General features: G+C 44.7%; 1 pseudogene; it reads left to right on the top strand.

Annotated features, from left to right (window-relative positions):
* Nucleotides 1-489: 489 nt before the first annotated feature.
* Nucleotides 490-13,398, top strand: LOC106149575 (annotated as a pseudogene).
* Nucleotides 13,399-18,615: the final 5,217 nt, after the last annotated feature.

The following is an 18,615-nucleotide window of genomic DNA, read 5'->3' as shown; positions in this document are numbered from 1 at the left end:
TGAGCAGCTCCCAGCTCGCACTGCGCCAGGTGCCACCCTGCGGAGGACGGCACCGCCACGCCCGCCGGTGTCTGCCAGGCCTCTGCCCGGCTGTCTGCAGCTCCAGGAACCCGGGAGGCGGGAAGTCTGCCCAGGCCGCGCTTCCCGAATTACCCGGCAGGGACGGGACACCCAGCATCCTGGCCTCCGAGGCCGAGGCCGGTCCTCTCTCTGGGGCCTCCCGAACGCACCCTGTCCTTCCGGGCCTCTCTGGATTCATGCCTTCTGTAGACAACCACCGCCTGCAGAACTGCGCGCGCAGCAGACGTGGCGGCTGGCTCTGCCTGGAGCTGATCAATCCTCCGCTCTCCTCGTGGTGCCGCACGCTGCTGCGGTTAGGGTCACCGGAGGTCCCTGATGGAAGAAGACTTGGTGCACAGGGGGCGCTGCTGGGAGACGCTGGAGCCCTCAGGAAGTGGGGTCAGACGGGAGGTTCTTAGATTACCGGAGATGTGTCCCGGAAGTGACCATCTGTCCCCCGGAAGTGATCATCTGCCCCCCGGAAGTGATCATTCCCCCCCGGAAGTGACCATTTATCCCTATTCACATTCTGTCCGAAGTGCCACCACCAGCACCTTCTCCCAGGCTGAGCACATGCTGGCCCTGTGCCCCTGCACCCCCGAAACTGCCAGTAAACCCGCTTTTCCTCCTGAAGAGAACACAATGTTACTATTCTGGATCCTACACTTTATAAATGCAAGATAACATTAGGTTGTGTGCACTGGCTTGTCTGACTTGAAATATTTTCAAGGGGGCCATCCTCAACTCTGGTCCCCCTCTGCTGTGCTTGCGGAGTTGGCTTTTGAAATACCATCTCTCTCAGTTGTCAAGGTGAGCCTCAGGGCTGGTCTTGGAGCCTGAGGCCTGTCCCATTACTGCTTGGGCAACGCCGACCCTCTGTGGTCAACGTCACCCTAAAGTGACCCCGCACACGTGCCCTCATCCTGCTCAGGATCACACGGCTCATGTCACTTGTTCCCACCACTGCACTGGGACTTGGAGACTCAGCCCAGACGTCACCTCCCAGGCAGTCTTCCTGGGCTCCTGATGCTGCAGCCCATCCTGGGTTATGCTCAGTGCACTCCAGCAGGGCTGTTCCACATCAGTGGGGGATGAGCTCCTCGGGGAGAAAGCTTGGGACACATCACTCCTTTCTTGGTGACACGGGGTAGGTTTGAAATATCCTTCGTTTGCCTCATGTTCTGATCAAGGAACAGGGCAATCTTTACCCAAATGTGATGTTTTCATAAGATGAAAGCATACTTCTTCCGGGTCTTGCTTCTAGATGGAATAGGTGAATCATTTCAGCACAACCCTCATTGCTGAACGACAAAGTCTCAATAAGCCTAGGGGCCTGCAGCTAAGATAGGAATCGTGGAGAAAGACTTCACACTGCTCACGTCCAGCCTGGCAAGGCCAACAAACTTCAGTCAACAAAGGGCAGAATCAAATGCTGCTGATGGTTCATTATTTTCCTGTTAATATTTTTCTCTGGTGCTTCCCAGACTCTTCTGTTTATATTTGTCTTTTGTTATAAGCTTGAGATAAAAGTACTAGCTATTTTGAGCTTAGATAATTTACTGACTAATTTTATTGGGGGGGTGGTTTAGATGAGGTCTCTCTTGCTATGTAATCTAGGCTGGGCTCCAACTCACAATCCTCCTGCCTCTGTCTGCCAAGTGCCAGGTCTGTAGATGTGCACAACATGTGGCTCGATACTGCAGTGTTTTCTAATATTTTAAAGCATTATTTTAACATCTTTTTGAGACAGATTCTCACTATGTAATTCAGGCTGCCCTTAAACTCACTATGTACCCCAGGCTGACCTTGAACGTACAGTGATCCTCCTGCCTTAGCCTCCTGAGCGCTGGGATTACAGGTGTGTGCTACCTGTAATCCATTTTTTGTGTGTTTTTGAACATTTTTTTTTTCCGATACCAAGGATCGAACTCACAACCTCATGCTTGCCAGGCAGGTGCTGTGCCACTGAGCTAAATCCCCAGCCCCTACATTTGATCTTTTGAACATCATGGACATCTCTTAAAATCAGTATATATTATTCTAGACAGTGTTAAAAATACAGTTTATCTAATTCTTTTTATTTCTTTTGCTTTTCTGGAGACTGGACCTAGGGCCTTTGCACTGATCTATATCCTACTCTTTTAAAATTTTTTAAATTCTGAAACAGGGACTCACTAAGTAACTAAGTTGCCCAGCTTAGGGGGGGGTGTCAAACTTTTGATTCTTCTGCCTCAGCCTCTCAGAATGCTGGGCTTATAGGCATGCACCACCACACCTGACAATTTATATAATTCTTATAGTCAATATTTTCTTTGGTATTTGGGGCTATTTTCTTAGAATAACATCCCAAAGTTGAAATAAGCATGTGTCAGAGAGTCTGAATACTTTTGCACATTCAAAAGGAATTTTTACTAATTCACTTAAATAATTTGAAACACAGATAAACATTAATAATAGTAACAATACAAAAGTTATCCTTGGTTTCACTATCTAGAAATGCTCTCTCTGTTTATTTATATATGTGGTTTTTGTCTATATGCATATTTACTTTACAAAATTTGGAAGCCTATTGCTTACACTATTACATGACATATTTTTAATAAAAATCATCATGAAGATTTTAAAATTTCATCAAAAGTATCATGATGAAAATTTTCTGAGTATAAAAGTATATCTCCTCAGTGCTACTTTAAAAGCTGCATAATATTCCATGGACTAATAGCCAACATTTATTTTGAAATTCCTGCACACTGGGCAGTATTCTAGATGACCTGCATGCCTAGGGTCATGCAATCCTCACATGGCCTATGTAATATACATTATTATTCTCTCCACTTTGGCAAAAAACATTTATGAATGGAAATATTAAATACTTTGTCCAGTTATAAATATAGATGACCCAATACCTTGCTATACATCTGTTTCTGCTTTGGTTTCTGTCATGAGTGCTGTTGCCATTGTTTCCCAAAAAAAATACCCATGGAGCCCCAGCATGCTGGTTGTCCTGTTAAGAGCTGCATGTATGAGAAAACTCAGCCCATGGTGGGCATGGTGGAAAAGAAACCCACTGATGGGTTCCTGAGTGGGACAAGTTTCCTCACTTCTCCACATAGCCCAGTGGAGCTCAGCACTGTGACAGCAGCACCTGGCTGGGTGTGGGTCTTTGCCTTTCCTCTCTGCTGCTCATCTTACTCTCAGGGAGGCCCCTTCATGCGGGGCACAGCTGTCAGGGCGGGGCTTGTGCAGTGGCCTGCCTCCTTCCTGACTCTAGAGGCTCCTCCTGGAATCTGGTCCTATACCTCTGATGCTGTCGCATGTCCTCTGCAGTGTTCTCAGTCATAGTGAAGATGCTTAGACACATTCAGTGTCTGTTACTAAAGAAAGGTGCCACTGGGTGCTGTGCCACAGTCTCCTCACCCTGGAGTTCCACTTGGTTCAATCCCCACCCTTTCTTGCAGGCTGGTGCTGATATATGTTTAGTATACTCTGTGTGTGTGTGTGTGTGTGTGTGTGTGTGTGTGTGTGTGGTGGGAGTCTAAATGTCTGAGTACCAGCTATAAAAGAACAAGCAGTCTTCAGGTTTTCATAGCATCTCTTACTTTCTCATTGCTGGGACAAAATATCTGACTCCCACAAATTAAAGGAAGAAAGATTTATTTTAGCTCATGGTTTGTAGAGGTTTCAATCCATAGTTAGCTGGTTCCAAGGCAGGGTGGCAGGGCAGAGGGGCATCACAGAGGAGAAACAGCTCATGGCAGGGCAGGTAGGAGACAACAGTGAGACTTCCTTCTTTCCCTTTTTATTCTATCCAGGCTGCAAGCCTATTGGTTGGTGTCACAGACACCTAGAGTACATCTTCCTTCTTCAGTAAATCCAGCACCCACACCCAGAACATGCTAAACCATTCAGTGGACTAATCCAGTATCAGATATCCATGCTCCAGTATCACATAGCCGTAATCCACTGTCACACACTGATGATCCACTCACCTCCCCAAATCCCCACTTATGAGCACATAAGGCTTTGGGAGGACATCTTGCTATAAGCAATAACACATAGATTAGCTTTATTAAGGTATAATTCATGTATCATTTACCCATTTAAAGTGTACAATTCATTGGTTTGAAGTGCATTCTCAGTTGCAAGATATGAAGGAAAAATATGGTGAACATTTAAATTTTTAAAAACTTGCCAGGCATGGTGGTGCACACCTGTAATCCCAGCACTCAGGAGGCTGAGGCAGGAGGATCATTGTGAGTTTGAGGCCAACCTGGGCTACAAAGTGAGCTCAAGGCCAGCCTGAACTGCATAGCGAGATCCTGTCTCAAAAAGACAAAAAACTAAAAATAAAAACCTTATGGTAAAAGACACATTGCCATTAATTGCCCTCAGTATATCCCCCTCACCTCAAATACTTATTTCATTGTTCTTGTTACTTTCTGAAGCAGTGCTGAAAGTCCTCTTCTGCAATTGTCCTTATTGCACTGTCCTGCCTTGATGTCCTGAATTCGTTCAAAGCATTTACCTCTCGTGGTCACTGTGGCTTTGGGGAAGAGCCAGAAGTCACACAGAGCCAGGTCCCGTGAAAACTGTGGATGAGGACACACTGTAATGTTTTTATGAGCCTGTCTTTCTGCTGGCTGTTACTCAGCAGCAGCATTCACTGTACCTTTGATCACACTTTGAAAAGACACGCAGAGGACTTCTAGAACGGCTTGATAAATGGCAAGAACAATGCGGTAAGCATGTCTGAAGTGAGGGTGGATATCTGAAGGGGGATTAGTATCAGGGTGTCTTTTATCATAATGCATTTTTTAAAAAGTATGAATTCACGTTACAGTTGGATCACTTGTGTAACAGCCGGGATGATCTAATTTCCAAATGCTTTCATTGCTCAAAAATACCCCATCCCATAGTCACCCCACATTTCCTCTTCCCCAGCCTCCAGGACCCACTCCTCTGCTCTCTATCTGTGTAGACTCGCCTGTTCTGGACATTTCCAACAAATGGAATCCACATGGTATTGCCCTTTGTGTCTGAACAGTTCACGTAGCAGAATGTTTCCCAGACTCCTCCCCGTGCGGGCAGGCAGCAGTCCTCAATGACTTGTTTCATTAGTCTGTGTTTGCAGTACTTAATGAGTACATTACTTGTGTGGCATTGGCTCACGTGCAGAGTACAGCTCAGTTATTTGTTCATCTTCTCCTCTGCCTTTCTTTCCCTCTTCCTTCCATCTCCTGACCTTTCCATTTGAGAAAGACCTGTCCCTCTAATTCCTGTTATCTAACTCTTACTTTGTTCTTTAGTTATATTTTGGGTTTCTCATACAAGAAACACCATGTGATATTTAAGTGTGTGTGTCTGATTTATTTCGGTTAACATTATGGTCTCCAGGTGCATCCATTTTCCTATAAATGACTCAAGTTTATCTTCCTCTACTTTTCTAAGATACATAATATTCCATGGCATAAACACATCACGTTTTGTTTATTCATCTTGGACATGTGGGTCGTTTCTGCTTTGGGACAGTAATGGATAAAGTTGTTGTGATCACTTGTGTGAAAATTTTGTTTGAATGCATGTTCTCAACTTACTTGGGCCTATAATTAAGAGTGACATTGCTAGTCATAAGCTAACTGTAGTTTAAACTTTTGTGGAACTACCAAGCTGTTTTCCAAAGTGGCTGTGTAATTTTACCCATCCCACTGGTAGTGCACGAGAGCCCCTCACATTCTGTCATTACCACAACAGGCTCCAGAGTCCAGGGGTCCCAAGCCTGCTGGCCGGCTGGCTCCCGGTGCAGAGCAGTTCTAGGGCACCTGTGGTGCTCTCAGCAGGTAGAGCAGGACGTCACGCCTCGTGGCTGTGTGTGCTGTACAGCTTCCCTGTTTGTGATGGCGTTTTCCTACCGGTGCTGATTTTGTTGGCATTGCTGATCTGTGAGCCTCGTGTCTTTGGTACAGAGCTGCTAGCACAGTTTCACTCAGTCTGCCACTACATAGCACCAACCAACCTTTTCGACATGGGTCTTCACTGAGTACAAAGCACTGCTGACCTCCCTTTCCTCCAGGGACTTATGCTCTGTGCTGCCTAAGGTGTTGGTCTTCTTGTGGCAGAGAAGTCTCCACTACGGCATGGCGATGCTGGTAAGACACTGGCCCTTCTCCAGGGGGCTCATCGAGTGCTCATGTTTGCCTCTACAATGAATCCCTAGCGATGAGAATGGCAGATCTGCAGATCCACATCTGCAAATGGATTGTGCAGCTCTCTCATCTGGCCCTGGAGGACTGCCTTCTCTGAGCAGGCGATACACTCGGAATCACTGGAGGAATTTGACTGTGTTCTTTCTTTCTTTTCTTTTTTTTTTTTTGTTACTGGGAGTCAAACTCAGGAGCTTGCGCTTGCCCGGCAGGTGCTTGTGCCACTGAGCTACATCCCCAGCCCCTGACTGTGTTCAAACCAGAAGATTTTTCTTTTCATACAAAGATCATTTATGAAAAGCTAAGATGGGTTGCAGGTAAGCAATTTTTCTTTTTGCTTAACTATTTTGTTTCCCTTAAAGGTGAACCTGTTAACACTGAAATTAAAACACACGCGCGTGTACATGTACACACACTCACGCACACATGCCAGGTGTAGGGCCCAGGAACTAGAGGCTCTGGGCTCCACAGCCCTGCCAGAGGGGTGAGTGTTAGGAGTGCTCCTGAACTCCTATCTGAGAACCAGCTCTGTGCCTGAGAGGACACTTCCCACTTTCTAGAGGATAGGTTTTGCAAAAGACTTTTGTCATGTATTTTATCATCTGTAAATTGCAGACGACTGTGTTTTCCTCCAATGCTGGCGTCACTGTGCATGTGAAGTTTTGCTGGACAATGGCCAGGCATGTAGCATTTATCCATAGAGAAAGCAGGTGTCTGTCTCTCTCTCTCTCTCTTCCTTCCTTCTCTGTCTCTCATTTCCCCCAAGTTTATAAATTTCTAAACAGTCTCAGTTTTCACTTTTCATTGCATCCATTTACCCTGGATGAAAAGATGCCAGGTTCTGCAAATGCTTTCCCTTCGAGACCTCAGCCTCTGAGCAAGCTGCCTGTTTCTAAAGCCTGAGCACCTCGGCATCCCGGTTCATGTCAGCTGTGGTCAACCTAAGGTTCAACAAGGTCCTGGTTTAAGTTCAAATTACTGTCCGTGTCTAAAGCAAATACACCTTGCTATAGTACCCACAAATACCCCTGTAGGAGTACACTTTCTGGCATGATCCACCTGCATGTCCTTTTCCTGGAGCGTACCGCTCAGACAGAGGCCCAGCATCCCAGCACACTCCTGGGCTAGAGGGTGAGCAGTGCCAGTCCAGGAGCCACAGCGCCTTCGTACCTTCCCGCTTTCCCTGGGGCCTTGTTCAGCAGGTGTCCACTGCTTCTTTGTCATTTCAGAAGTCGTTTCTTTTAGTCTGCTATTTCTGGGAAGGACTGCATGTAAAATGACGCAGGCTGTGACTATCTATCATAGTCTTAGAATTTTATGGGTGTTGAAAGAAGGCTCTTTGACCGATATTTACTTTCCTGTCCAATCTTTATTAATTTTTGGAGTTTTGACTTATTACAATCTGAATTCCTTTCTGCACTGCACACCATTTTCTCAGAATATATCTGGTAACCAAAAAGAGCCACTGCTATATACCGTGTTATTCCCCACAAATAAGATCTTGCCTTACCCACCTTGCAGAGTAGCCACCGACCAAGAGAAGAGTGATGCCGGGGGTGGGGGCAGAGCTGCTTGGGGCTGGAGTTTTTGATCTCTAGCTTTCAAGCCTACTTATTTTTCACCGAGGTCTTATTTTGAGGCAAAGAGAGTATTGAGCACATGTTATATTTCAGAAATCATGTATCAAACTGTATAAACTTTATCTCATTTTATTTTTAAAATAGCCCTGTAAGGTGTGTATGATTGGCAGCCTTTTCCAGATGAGGAAGGGAGGCCTGGAGACATGGCTTAGCTCAGCAAGTTCACTAAGTTAGGACCTCTGGTTAAACATGGCATGTTAATCACGTCTTTACCGCTGCTCCTTCCTGAAACTCACCTAAAATGATACTAAAGGGGTTTTTATCAAGCCATAAAAAATAACAGTGATAAATGAGAATAGCAAAGTAAATGGTAACGATCAGGACTGAGAAGTTCCATGCTCAGCATTAGCTACACCCAGCGAGAATGGCAGAGCCTGTGTGGGTGGGGGCCGTTTGGGTAGACAGGGGCCTCTGCGCCCGGATGTGAGGGGGCTGAAGCAGGATTTGCTGAACAACTGTAGATGAAACTGCTGCTGCGCAGTGGGCGGGCACAGTCCAGGCTCTTGTGTACGATGAGGGAGGAACTGCAGGTGTACACCCGCGAGCAAGTGGAAAGCAGTGACATTTATTGACGATCACCGGACGTTGTGCTCAGGGCCATCCACGCTGACACAGGGTACAGCGCTGACTGAAAAATGGCGCAGTGACAGGAAGCAGCAGCCCTGCGCACAGACCACAGCTCACAGAAAGAGCAATGGCAGGACAAGGGCGGAGGACTGGCCATAGATTTATGGCAGGACAAGGGCGGAGGACTGGCCATAGTCACTCTACTGCAGTTGGAAACGGTGAAGCTGGGGGTAATCCTCAGCTTCACCGTTTCCAACTGCAGTAGAGTGACTCTGATCCCACTGGAGTCTATCACTCTCTCACTGATCCTAGCAGAGGTCTAGACATTTGTTCTTCGGACCTGCTCCTTGGGCAGCAGCACAGACAAGGCTGAGGGCACCGTGCCACACAGGGACTCGGGGAGTGTCTGTAGGCTGAGGGTCAGCTGCACCCTGCCCTCTCAGGCTGGCGGCCAGGGTGGACCTTCCGGCAGATCCTGGAGGTGCCTTTTTGGGGAAGAGCTTGGCTTGGGCAGAGGGTGCAGATGCAGAAGTGGGAAGTCCCCCGGTGAACAGGTCAGCTGTGTGTCCTCTGATGAGCCCCATTGTCCAGGGGCCCTGTCCACACAGAGGGCAGCCTGTCAGCTCTAATAGGAGTGGACACAGCAGAGAAACCTCTAATGTCACACGAAGGCAAAAGCAAAGACAAAGCAAAATGAGAGGAACTTGGGAAGAAACAGGAAATCTAGGCAAAAGGAAACTGCCAGCCATCCCACCATAGTCCTACAGCTGACGCGTCCCCAGGAACACAAAGACTGGCACAGGAAGTTACCATCAGGGAACACACGGAGAACAGAAGCAACACTTCACAGATCAGAGTTCCAGAGCACACAGAGAAATTCAAAAGTTAGAAAATGAAATTAATTTAAGGAAGTTGCCTAGAGAATTGAGGCAAAGAGAGTATTGAGCACATATTATATTTCAGAAATCATGTATCAAACTATATAGACTTTATCTCATTTTATTTTTAAAACAGTCCTGTAAGGTGTGTGTGATTGGCAGCCTTTTCCACATGAGGAACGGGAGGCCTGGAGACATGGCTTAGCTCAGCAAGTGGAGACACTGACTTAGCTCAGGGACTTGGCTCACTGTTAGCATCATGAGATGAAAAAAAGAAGAAAACATAATAAAATCAGAGAAGCAGTGCATGTGAGGAGTTACTTCCAAATAACGGGAGTTCCATAGAGAAGGAGTAGAACTTGGAGAGGAAAAGATGTTGTGGATGAGATTTCTCCACGTCTGAAAGATGTGAGCATACCACGTGCAACACTGAAACGTGCCTATAACGAGGCAAAGAACCCTCACCAGGACCAAAAGACAACCCCAAACACTTCCAGGGAGCAGGAAGAGAACTCTGGAGATCAAGCTGGTGTCAGACTTCAAGGAAAGCAGCAGTGAGCACTGAAACTCCTTGAAGCACTGCCTTCAAGACCGGGAGATCTGGTGTGCCACCTTCTGCCTGCCGCCCGATGAGCTGTTTCTCCCCTGTGAGGCCCCTCTGCCCTGCCTTGGAGCCAGCTGACTATGAGCTGAAGCCTCTACGACTGAGATTAAGTGTTAGAGTGAGCACTGAACTACAGTCAGCTTCTATTCCAGTTCACGGAGAGGATTAAGTTACTTGTCTGACTGATGATACAGATCCATTTATTAAAATAACCTCGTCATATCTGATGATTTTCAACATTTAAAATTCCAACAGGATCTTCTGGTAGAATTCGTAGCTTTCCCACAAGAATTTATAGATCTCCAGCAGCATGCTCAAGGATATGTCAAAGAGGACCCGGCATGTAGCTCAGTGGCACAGTGCCTGCCTGGCAAATGTGTGGCTCTGAGTTTGAGTCCCAGTACCAAAAAAAAAAGAACATGTCAAGGAAAACCCAAGGTTTCTGCTACAGTTAATTTCTTCAGCTGCTTTTTAAATGTGACAGACACAAATCATCTTAAGCATCATACATGCCTCTCACTAAGACTTTTACCCAGAAATGATGTGGAGACAAATAAATTTCTAACAGGCTGTTTGAAATATAGCAAAGGAGAAAAATGACTATTGACACAATCACTAGATGATATTAGGCAATTGACCCTCACAAAAAATACATTATCTTTTACAAGAATTAGACAAGTTATGGGGTGAATGGGCATCACAAACAGCCTCATTGGCAAGCATTCTCAGAAACTGACAGATGAGAAGGAAAAAGCATTACAGTTTTCCTAAAATGAGGGACTTCCTAAAGTAGTACTATAAAATTCTCAGAATATTTTATGAAAGAGGCACTTTTCTACAATAGTGGCACAGGTTCAATATCAACAGCAGTATGAACAACAGAGAAATATTGAGAAATCCTCCATCCGTGAAACATCCACCAACTACAAAACAGATTGTCTGAGTTAGAAGCAGCTAATAAAGACCTAACCAGCAGGAAATATAAAGGAGACTCCACTGCTGGAGAACTTAAAGCAAAACTGTGCTGTTGAAGAGGAGCTGGAGCAGACTAAGAAAAAAATCCTCTCTTTGTGGAGAGAATTCTACACTAGGTATTGAATGCCATGAGAAAAAACATATTGATCAGCTACAGACAAAAGTGGCAGTTTTAGAACAAGAAATTAAGGATACAGACAAACCCGTGGTAAGAACAATCTGACACAATCCAGGAACAAAAGGTCTTGTTAGAAGAAAATGGTGAGGAAAATCAGGTACGACTGGGAAAACTTGAAGCTGTAGTAAAACCACTATCAGCAGAACTTCTGAAGGCAAATGAAATTACCAAGAAGTTACAAGGGGACTTGAAAACTCTGATGGGTATGCTGAAGCTGAAGAATGCAGTTAGTATTCAGGAAAAAAAGCTATGGGCTGAGGAGGAGGAAAAAATTACAAAAGGAATTACAAGATGTTGGACAGTCTCTCTGAGCTAACGGGCAAGAGGTATGGAAATTACAAGAACAGTTAGAAGCTACAGTTCAAAAACCTGCAAAAAGCAAACAGTTTCTAAAAAAAAGGAAAGTTAGTAATATGGTTAAATGGAGAACTAAATGAAAATTGGGCAGTGAGAAAGCAAGATGCATGGGACCTTCTCCCACTCCACCTGCACATTCCAGCAGACACACAATCAGAAGTGGAATTCCTCCCAATCTGAATGTGATTGCTGATAGAATTGCTGACCCAAGCTGTGTGATTGCTTAACCTGCCTCTTTTGTGTTTGCATTCCAGAATACCTTTCCTCCTCCAACACCTGCCCAAGACACCATCCACTCAGCCCAGTTCAGTTTAATTTACAATTTACAGAACCGAATACATCAGGAGCAGCTCCTAGTATTCTGTGCTCCACTGGTAAGGAAAAGAGAATTTAGGGCTGCAATCCAAATACTTGAAGAAAAGAGAAGATAACATCCTGTTATGTGGTCTCAGCCAGAATCTACTGAGTAATGCAGACCATTAGAAGAGGGCTTTCTAGAGGCACTGCAGACGTCTTCCAAATACACAGAGCTCCCGCCTCTCCACCCCCTGCCAGCCTGTTTACCTGGACGGTTGTCAAGCAGTTGATTCCAGCACTACCTTACATATTTATTGTCATTTTAGAAACTCAGGTGGTTTAAAATGTTAACAGAAGTCCAATCCTAACCAGGCAAGTTAAGTTTCACTTGAGCTACTGTTACATTATTCGCATCCTGTACTGTGTACTATAGGAACAGATTTGCACCTGAGCACTGGTAAAGAGTCTGAATGAGGGAGTACTTTTGTCTCTGAGCATAGTCTTTGATAGGATAATAATAACACAAATTCCCTTAAACTAAGGTGAGTTTACCAATCCTTATAAGGCGTATTCTAAGCATATTGAAAATCTGAATGTATTGAAACCTGCTCAGAAAATAGAAAGCAAAGAATGCTAAACATCTATTTTACCAGTTTCACTGGTAAAACCAGTTTTAAAGTTGCCACCTGAGAATTATGAGGGGAACTGATTATCTCCTAAGACTGTCTCTGTTTTTTTATCTTTATATTAAAGGGAAAAGTCCTTATGCTATATTATATAGCTGGAAAGAATTAAGCCTTCATAACAAGTAAGCATGAGTACTTTCTTTGAAACATTTAAATTAGCTATCGAGTCTGTTAGGTAACTTACGTAAAGTACTTATGCAAATTATTTGAACACTGACTTCTGTGATCAGGTTAGGTATAAAATGCTTTAGTCATTTGAGTTGAAGTTCGCAGGATTTTAACACTTCCTGAATAGTTTACACTCATCTAATTTTCTCCCTTCACTTGGAACTTTATTAGTTTTGCAGTTAATTTTATATCCATGGAATTTTGTTTTAAAAATTGGTACCATATAGAATTTTTAATGTGGGAGCATCAAAAATATTCTTTGTGCTTGTTTTTATATCAGAACTTGGATTCAGTTCCATGTTTACCTAATAAAGTAGGCAAAAGAAAAATAAGAGAGAGAGAATTTATTTCTGTATAAACTCCGTACACATCTAAATTATCAATCAAGACAGTTTTGACAATGCAAAGTGTTGAAACTTTTAATTCCTATTGACCCTTGGGCATGTTGGACAAAATGAAGGGAATTTCCAAGAAAGAAAAAATTGCTGAGATAAAGAAAGCAGCTCGTCCACTCCAGGAGACAAACTCAGGAAACCCCCGGGATGATGGTGAAGGAAGCCCCAGGTGGCCAGTGAGGCTGGCTGGGGGATTTTATCCAGGAGGAACCAGAGCTTCCAGGCTGTCTGGAAGTGGAGCGGGGGCTGTCTCCAGGAAGGAGGGGCTGCTGCCCCAAGACCAGATGAGTTGGGTTGCCACTCTTAAGGAAAGCTAGTAAAGGGTTCCTAATGAGCACACAGAGAGCTAAATAAACTGGGCATGGTGGCACATCCCTGTAATCCCAGCACTCCACTCAGGAGGCTGAGGCAGGAGGATTGTTGTGAGTTCAAGGCCAGTCTGGGCTATAAAGTAAGCTCAAGGCCAGCCTGAACTGCATAGTGAGACCCTGTCTCAAAAAGGACCAAAAAAAAAAAAAAATTAATTCATTAATTAAAAAAGGAAACCTGAATTTAAAAAAATAAAGCTAAATAAATGAAGAAAAGGTGACAATTGTTAGCTTAGTTTATATAGAAAAGTTGTATGATGAAAACGTTACTATATATGTACGTCATGGTCTCACTGTCAGTAACAAACACAGGCTTGTAGGATGCGAGCACTGAATTTTTAATTAACCAAAATCATGATTTACACTGTTCAGAGAATGGGGATCTGGGTGGACAGGGAGACCTGAAATCAAAACCTTGTCTTCCATACAAAGTCAAAGACAAGATCTAAAATTTAAGGAAAATCTAGATACAATAAAACCTTGCTTTGCAAGCATAACTCCTTCTGAAAACGTGCTTGTCCTCCAAAGCACGTGTGTATCAAAGCAAATTTCCCCATAACAAATAGTGAGAACTCAGATGGTTCATACCACAACTCAAAAATATTCATATAAAATGACTATAATATTATAATATAAAACAAAATAATAAAAAATACAAAATATAAAGAAAAATAAACGAATTAACCTGCACTCACCTTTGCAAACCTTCCTGGCTGGTGTGAGAGAGACAAGAGAGAGGAGGGTCACTGTGTAGCTTGACTTTCACTGTCACTAACAGAGTCTTTGCTTTCTATTGGCTCAGTGGAATCTTTTTCTTTTCCTGCAATTTTAAAAAGGAGCCTATCCAAGGACACTTGCTTTCATCTCAGGCGGTATTTTCTACAAAGTTTTGCACTGTTTCCCACACTTTACACATCTCCCTAATCTCATTTGAAGGGAGGGATTCCTCCGCCTTTTTCTCCTCCTCCTCTGCAGATGAGATCTCCTCTGTAACCTCTTGCTGCTGGGAGATGATCACCCACAATCCTGCAGAGAGAGACAGAGAGAGGGAACCACATGACATTGCTCGTTATCAAGCTAAAACTTGTTAAAAAGGTTTCCTCTTTTTTTAATTAAAATCATTTATTCTCAGCAAAATCAAACATATCATTGAGTTTACATAGAAATATGTATTTAGGTTTTTAATATGTATTTGAGTGTACATAGAAATATATGTAAATAGATTTTTCAACCAGGTCATCATAAAAATGCACTGGTGAAATAAATGTTCATAATTGATGACTGATTACATTAATCATGCCAGTCACAGAACTGATTACCGTTAAAAACTAGTAAAGTAACACATCTTAAATATGCAAATATCATCTTAGTATACTCAATTGCGTTACCATTGTTACTAAATGGCCACTAAATATATACCTATTACATAAAGCTTTTTAAAGTACAATAGAAATACAAATCCTATCTGTTAAAAATACCCCATATATATGGCTTTGAAACATTCTCATTATATAAATTCCAAAATACTATATGATGCCAGGGAGATAGCTCAGCGGCACAGCACCTGCCTGGCAAGCTCAAGGCCCTGAGTTCGATTCCTGGTACCAGAAAAAAAATTAAGAATTGTTTGTCATAAAAATGTTGTCTCATCTTGCAGAATTCTTCCAGAATAAGTCACTTGCTATCCAAGGTTTTACTGTATAGTCATATAAGTGTGCTGTTTTACATATATGGAGAAAAATACCAGAATAAATAGCTAAAAGAGTTAAAGGAGTCCCACCTTATAGATAAGGGAATTGTGGAGCAGGAATGGGGTGGGAAACATGAATACGCAAACACTAATTCCCATCACAGAGCATGCAGAACCACTAGAATATTTAAGGCATTATAATGGATTTCATTTCAATAAACTTAGCAGACAGTGGTTGTACAATCAGTATTTGAGTGTTGAAATAAACGCTTACCTTCAGCTCCCGTTTATTTGCCCCCCTGCCCCTTGCAGTGCTGGGGATTGAACACAGGGCCTTCATGCTGAGTTACATCCCCAACCCTTTTTCATTTTTTTTATTTTGAGACAAGGTCTTGCTGAGTCACAAAGTTGCCTCGGCTGAGCTTGAACTTGTGATTCTCCTGCCTCAGCCTCCCAGGGTGCTGGCTGTGTGACCTTCGTGGTGTCTTCAGGGATGCCACTTTCTTGTGTTGAAACAAAACAGGGCTTGCACCGCGGCGAGGACCGCACTGACCTAGGGCCTTGTGAGGGCCTCGGTTTCTGCGTATCATGTCTCCACTGCGGTTCCTTGCCTTATTAGCAGTGCAGCCCCTCAACCCATGAAGCTATGGAGAGCTTGGAATTTAACGAGGACAACTGAGAAGACTTGTAAGTGTAAGACACATGCCGAGTTGGGAGGCTTACCACCATAAGTGCTAAAATAGCTCATTACAATTTTTATGCTAATAGTAACATTAACAGAAACATTGAAATAATTTTTGTATATATAAGTAAAATATATTAATAAAATTAATTTTGCCAGCTTCTCGTCATTTTCTGAAAATATAGCTATTGGCAAAGGTATCAACAGTACAGGCTCCAGTCTAGATCTGCTGGATTGCCTTCTTAGCTGGTGGCAGTGGTGCACACCTGTAATCCCAGCTTCTTGTGAGGCCAAGGCAGGAGGATTGCGAGTTCAAGTCTAGCCTGGGAACTTAGCAAGGCTCTGTCTCAAAATAAAGTGTAACGGGCTCAGTGGTATGGCATTTGCCCAGCCTGTGTGAGGTCCCGGGTTTAATGCCCAGCCCCCGGGGATGGGGGTAGAGAACAAAATTGCATAGCTTGGCCTCACTTTAGAAAGCTGGGGAAAGGTATATATGCGGTCGTAATGCCTCAGCCTCCCCTTGTCCTCCCGGGATCCAGACCTGGCCACGTCCACAGTGGCCCCACATCCGGCACGCAGGAGACAGGAGGGGGAGTGAATGCTGACAGAAGGTCCCCTGTGCCCTCTGGGGGTGGGAGTGCTCCCCTGGGGTCCTGCAGACTATGGCATCATCGCTCTGCCAAGCTTGGTGAAGGAACCACACGGCTCCCCGAGTGCTGCCGCTGTGGCGGCGAGACGGCGCCTTGGCTTGTGGCTTGTGGCAGCGCAGCCGGGCGAAGCTGTGGGTTGAGGCAAGTAGAAGCTTGACTTGGCAACTGTCAATCTCCTCAATCAGTGGAAAGGTCTAAAGTGTAACCGGACAGACAGACTCCCTTCACACGTGCTCTTCGTAGATGCTGCTGGAAGATGCCACTGGGGACGGGAAGTTTGCAAGCCAGCGACGGACACACTCTTCAGGGTCCTGGTGTTCACATGTGCTCTCTGTCTAGCCCCGGCTGTTAGGTAACAGAGATCCACATAGCTTTCCCCAGACACACGTCCTAGGCACGCACGGCCCTCTGAGATGCACGGGATTTTGGAGACGTCAACATTCCGCCACCCGTCACGGCCATCAAGACCCCGCGACCAGCCCCTCACCCCTTGTCCAGCCGCACTTCCCGCACACCTTGGAATGCACCGCGCTTTAAACGAGCCCGGCGCCGGAGCTCAGAGTCAGAGTCCTAACCACAGAGCCAGTGCGGCTCCGCACGCCCCGCACTCACAGAGCCAGTTCTCCACCCTCCCCTCCCACCCCGGGGAAGGCAGCGTGTGCTCGGAGCCACGCTGTGCCCCGCAGCCTCCTCGGTGGCTGTGAGACCACGAGCAAGTTACTCACTCTTCCTGGAGCTCAGTTTCCTCCTTCCTAAACTGGGGCGTAGAGAGCTCCTACCTCACGGGAAAAGACGTGGTACACGCGGTGTTATGTACTTGATGTGGACATAAATGCCCCTGCAGAGTGAGGAATATGGTGGCCCGGGCCACAGGTGCACTCGGCCGCTGTCGGCTGCTGTTAGTCCTTAAGGGCTCCCGCTGCTCTCTGCTTTCTTCCATCCACCCCTGGGGCTGCACAGAGGAGGGCAAGAATCAGCATGATGGACCAGGATCTTTGGGCCCCTGGGCTCCCCATGGCCTGCAGTCACCATGGGGCGGTGTGTATGGAAAATTACCCACGGGGTGCGGTGCCGTTGTGTGTTTTTTGGTAGTAACTTTGAGCTGTAACTCACCTACCATTCAGTTCACCCGTTCAAGAGTTGCGCAACCACCACCGCCGTTAAGTTTAGGACAAGTTTGTCTCTGAAAAGAACCCCGTTCTCTCCGGGGCCCATCGTCACTCCCCGTTCTCCTCCAGTCATTCCAGGCACGGGCAACCCCTGAGGTACCTGTTGTTCCTTTTAAATCTGCTCATTCTGGATATTTCACGTATGTAGTCATGTTCCTCGCCTAACGACTGCTAGGATCTACTGCGGAGGCACGCTGTGCAGACGTAGCACCCGTACTCGTGCTTACGATGCAGGCAGTGCATCCTATGGTGCTTTCATCTGCAGCACAGCACTGTCATTTTTGCCAATTGAGCTGTACAGTACAGTACTGTGGTTTTATGTTCTGTTATACTCTACCGTATTGCATGGAAGAGTTACGCAAATGAAAGCAAAGTCATCAAGGTGGAGTTTCCTTTGACCATTTCTTTGTTCTAAATACGTAATGTATGTACTATATACAAGTCCTCACTTAGCAGCCAATTCATTTAATGACCTGGTTACAGGCACAGGACTCGGTCATTAAATGAGGAATGTCTATAAACGGATCCATACAATACATAGTGCTTGTTAATTTGTTTTTGTTCTTTTCTCTTTAAAATAAAAAAGGAAAATAATTTTCAGGACCTCAGAACTGACAATTTTAAATTTAAAACTAGTTTTTTAAAGTTTGAATAATCTCTGATTTGTTCAAAATGATAGTAGTACTAAGTGTATGCAAGAAAGGTTTTGTTGACTTTTGGAATTTTATCTGGGGTGGCGCATCATCTTGTTGAGTCACTAATGGCAAAGCTGCTTGTATTTAAGTAGCTAGTGCAAATCTCCTACCTCTACCTGCATCTGAAGCTGTGAAACTCATGGTGATTCTTCACCGTGTACAAATACTGGAGTCTTTCGTTACCTTGTCCAATGCCTAAGAATACACACATCGAAATGAATATCTTTAAATAATACAGTATTATGCTTCTCAATCTAAGAATACATAGTCTTTTGCGACTTTCACTTAATACAGTGTTTTCAAAGCTCAGCTATGTGGTAGCATGTGTCGGCGTTTCTTTATATCACTGAAAGTTT

Source organism: Chinchilla lanigera, unplaced genomic scaffold (genome assembly GCF_000276665.1).
Source record: "Chinchilla lanigera isolate Chin_1 unplaced genomic scaffold, ChiLan1.0 scaffold00049, whole genome shotgun sequence".
Classification (NCBI taxonomy): Eukaryota; Metazoa; Chordata; class Mammalia; order Rodentia; family Chinchillidae; genus Chinchilla; species Chinchilla lanigera.
Note: the sequence above shows the minus strand (reverse complement) of the source record. Positions and strands in the feature narration are given on the sequence as shown.